Below are 4,971 nucleotides of genomic sequence, written 5' to 3' on the forward strand. Positions count from 1 at the left end.
AATAGAAAACATCCATTTCAAACTGCTACTACACTGAAATTTTAATTATGCCATGGGCCAAACGTTTGGCTTTGCTCCCAGTGATGTATAGCACCACTGTGTCATTTCAACACAGAAAACTCATAACACTAGAGTGGGCCCCTCATATTCATGGGTTCTGCATGTCTAGATTCAACAAAACACAAATTGAGACTATGTTAAAAATGTAAAATAATACAAATTTTAATATGCATTATAACAACTATTTATATAGCATTTACATTGTATTTGTTATTAAAAGTAATCTAGAAATGACTGAAAATATAGAGGAGGAAGTGCATAGGTTAGATGCAAATACTATTCCATTTTACATAAAGAACTTGAGGGATCTGCAGACGATGGTATCTACTGAGGGTCCTAGAACCAATCCACGTAGACACCAAGGGATGATTGTATTGCTTTTCGTGATGTCAATAGTATGATTACAGTTTTTCTCTCTATTGACTTAACCCATCTTCACTTCCCCCTGAGGTGGAAAGTTAGTTCATATATTTTATGGGCTGCCCCCAACATCCACAGTTTCTAAATGGTTAGATTAGGGATTATCTTAGCAATTTAGTGGGGGGCACTTGGAAGCTGATGAGTAAAATAAATGAATATTTAAAGAAAGGAGAATACAGAGTACATGCACAGGAGATCTGAGCTGGTAGATCATCAGGCCCCAAAGAATGGAGAAAGCAGCTTTGATTTCTGGTGACTTACCATTTCAATAAGATCTAGTTACTATCGTTCCAATCCTTGTATATCCTATGTGCTCTGTATCCTACAATATCCTCCCACCTTTATTTGATCTTCTGATTTGATTGGGTCTCTGTTTCTTAAAAATTGGATAGCCCTGCCTGAAGAGGAATGAAGTACATGCTTCCTAAGTTTACAGATAGAGAATCTAAGCTAAAGAATTATATTTGAAGTAACTTAACAACACCGTTGGCCTGGTGCAGTGGCTCACACCTGTAATCCCAGCATTTTGGGAAGCCGAGGGGGGGTGAATCACCTGAGGTCGGGAGTTCAAGGCCAGCCTGACCAACATAGAGAAACCCTGTCTCTACTAAAATACAAAATTAGCCAGGCGTGGTGGCTCATACCTGTAATCCCAACTACTTGGGAGGCTGAGGCAGGAGAATCACTTGAACCCTGGAGGTAGAGTTTGGGGTGAGCTGAGATCGTGCCATTGCACTCCAGCCTGGGCAAGAAGAGCAAAACTCCATCCAAAAACAACAAACAAACAAACAAAAAACACAAACAAAAGCGCTGTTAGCCCATTAGCAACTAAAATCCTCCCAGCTAAGTTTGATATTATATGTGCTAAATTCAAAGACACACATTGTTTTATAAACCTTTACATACAAAAAATAACGGTAGATATCTGATTAAAAGAAATTAACCATGACTCCAGTAAGCTTTTATAGCTCATAGTGTAGGTATATGCATATAAAGAATTAAGTGCACCTACTGCCACAGATAATCATCTGGAATTTGACTCTGTTTCATGGTAAAATGCTGGTCCAACATGCTAACTTCTCCCAGTTTCATACTCCTGAAAACCAGGGGCTCATACTGACCTGAGAAGGCCCCACCTCAGATAAGATCATGGATTTCTTTTTGAAATATATTTGGGGACTCTTGTTCACACACTTTATATCTTTGAATGTGCTATAATTCTAGAAAGATAGATTGCATCTGGTCGAGGTACAGTGAGGGCAAATGAGGGACAGAGGAGGTCATGATGGCTGCAAGGGGAAGATATGGATAACATTTGAGAATGACTAGTCTGAAACATGATTCATAGTATTTTCCAGAAGGGAGTTAGTACCTCATAGCGCACAATTTTACACCATGCTGCTGTATTCATTTTCAAGCTTCTTCTCCATTCTATTAGAGACGTTCATGAGTCATCCTGACCCATGTTGTATTGTTCTGGACACCAGTTATTTTGAAGATTGTATGGAATAAAATGCTCTCTCATCACTTCATATTCCTGGAGGTATTGGTAATTTTATTTGGTTTGTAATATTTCTTTTTGGAGGGCTTGTAAACTAAAGCCTCAAGGTAATCATGCATGAAATAAAAACAGTAGAAAGCAAAAATTTACCCCACAAAATTTCCATTTTCTTTATGCTGAAGGGAGGTTTTCTATTGAGAATTAGAGTGAGAAGTAAAAAAGGAGAGAGGAAAGACAAGGACCTCACAGTTAAAGTAATTTTTAGTAGGCATGGAGGGAAAAAAAAATAAATAAATAAATTACATTCAGTAAAACCAACACAAAAAGGCAGAGTGAAATGAATCACAGAAATAATGTCTGTTCAGAATCTGGAAATTAAAATAACTGTTCTGAATAGACAAGATATGATTCCCAATTGAACAATGAGCTGAAATTCAGGAAGCTTTCAAAAAATAAATAAAAGGTAATTACAGCGAAGAATAAAGATGAGTGTACCTTCTCATTTACATAAGCGGACAGTAGTTCTGCAGCCCCTTGCTTATTAAAATGGATTGTTAACCAGACTGCAAGAAGCAAAATGAAATGGATCATAAAGTTGTTCATTTTAATATTACATTCTTTCAATGAAAATGTATTTTTAAATTAATATATGATATGCAAGATGAAATCTCAACAACATTTGAATTATCATAGAGCTGGGAGAGCTTTTGAATTGGCCAACTATTTATTGTTTGGTTCAATGTAAGTTTTTCTCTCAGTGACCCATCATTATACTTCAAGGGCTTGTTAGGAGGCCCCTGTATATCCCTCCCTCATAGACAGTCTCTGACTTTGTGTGAAATGGTCTCATCTTTGCCAGGTAACTGTAGCTCTGCCTTCATTTCTGCAGAGTAACTGAAATAGCCATGAGGTTATTCATCTAAACATAGGGGACACAAGCCCTGTTCTCAGTGACTTTTCATACCTGTGAGTCAGTTATTTATTGGTGCTTAACAAACTATGCTGAAACTTAGTGACTTAAAACAATGTGTTGGCTCATAATTCTCCAGTTTGGGCTGGACTGATCAGTTCTTCAGCTCATCTTACCTAAGATCATTCATGGCAGCTGACTAGGTGGATGGTCCGAGGTGCCTTACATAACGAGATCTGCCAACTGGGGCACATAGGTTCTCTTCCACATGGCTTTTCCACATTTCTTACATTGAGGCAGCTGCCTTTGAAGAGGACACACTTCAATATGTAAGTGCTTATTAAATCTCTGCTTACATCATATTTGCTGATTTTACTGGGCCATTCTTGCATTGCTATAAAGAAATATCTGAGACTGGATAATTTATAAGAAAAAAGGTTTAATTGGCTCAAGGGTCTACGAGCAGAACCGGAAGTATAATGGTGGCATCTGCTCCTGCGGAGGCCTCAGAAAGCTTACAATCATGGCATAAGGCAAAGGGGGAGCAGGCGTTTCGCATGGTGGCAGTGGAGCAAGCGAGATGGGGGAAGTGCCACACACTTTTGAACAACCAGATCTCATGAGAGCTCACTCACTATCATGAGGACAATATCAAGGGGATGGTACTAAAACACTCATGAGAAATATTCCTCCATGATCAAATCACCTTCTACCAGACCACACTTCCAACAATAGGAATTACATCTCAGCATGAGATTTGAGCAGGGACGTCATCCAAACTATATCACTGATGTTCCATTGGCCAAAGTCACACAACAAGTCACATGGCCAAACCCAGAGTCAATGTGGGAAAGAAACCACACAAGTATATGGTATACCAGAAGTCATGATTCATTCAGGTTATGAATGTAACATTCTACTGAAACTTTCACTTAAGGTTGACCATAAAATACAAATGCCTAAGCCTGGCATTCATAACTCTATATTCTGCTTCCAAGTCCCATTGAGTCCCACAGAAATGTTACAGTAGCAAAAACAGCCACATGATTCAACCTAAAGATATATTTGCATGCTATGACAAAAATTCTGTCCTTTTTTTTTTTTTCTTCTTTTTTTTTTTTTTTTTTTTTGGTTCTTCCACTTACCCAGAACTCTGATCATCCTTCAGGGCCTGAGTCCTAAATTAACTCTTCTATGAACTCTTCTGTTATTGTCCCATAAATGGGCATTTTCCCATTTTCTGAACTTAGTATGAAGCTGGCACAGTGTAGTAGAAAGAACCCAGACTTTGGAATGAGATAGTTTCAAAACTGAACCTTTCCTATTATTAGCTACATAATCATGGTCACACTACTTCAACTTCCTTAGCTAAAAAATAGGTGAAATAATACCTACCTTTTAGGGTTGTTGGGGGGAAGGATAAGGAGAGACAACATGGCAAAGCATCAAGTAGCATATGACAGTGTGTGGGTCTACCTAGTACTATGAGACAGAGCCCTTACATTTATGACCTTGAGGTTTTGCTTTTTATCCTTTTATTTTGTGAATTATTGTCCATCATAAAATGTGAGTCTTTAAAGATGATAGAAATAAGTGTTTTACCCCATTTTATTGCCCAGGGGTTTCTCTCTACCACTCCAGTATCTAGTGCTTGATCAGTGTTAGTTGAGGTAAAAAAAAGGAAAAAGAAAAGAGGCAAGAAGTATAGTTCCTCTATTTATGAAGGGGAAATTAATAATTACTACTTGGTAATTAGGAGGTTGTTGCAACTGCTAAGCTGCTAAGACATACTAAGTATCATTATAGGAAAACATGTTTTAAGCTATAGTATGTTTCTATTTGATTAATAATAATATCATGGATTTATATGCTCAGAAATTGTTTAGCCAAGCTTCTCTCTTCATACAGAACTGCATCCAGTTCATCATGAGAAAACGGAAACTACTTTAGCACTAGAAAAAGGGAGATTTTTTTTTCCGAGAGAAAGCATGGCAAGCCCAAAACCTGAATAGACTCTCATTGCTGAGGTGCTACTAGGAAGATATCAATGGTGTACATGTGACCTCTATCAGGCCACTGT

This window comes from Macaca mulatta, chromosome 2, assembly GCF_049350105.2.
Source record: "Macaca mulatta isolate MMU2019108-1 chromosome 2, T2T-MMU8v2.0, whole genome shotgun sequence".
NCBI classification, from domain to species: Eukaryota; Metazoa; Chordata; class Mammalia; order Primates; family Cercopithecidae; genus Macaca; species Macaca mulatta.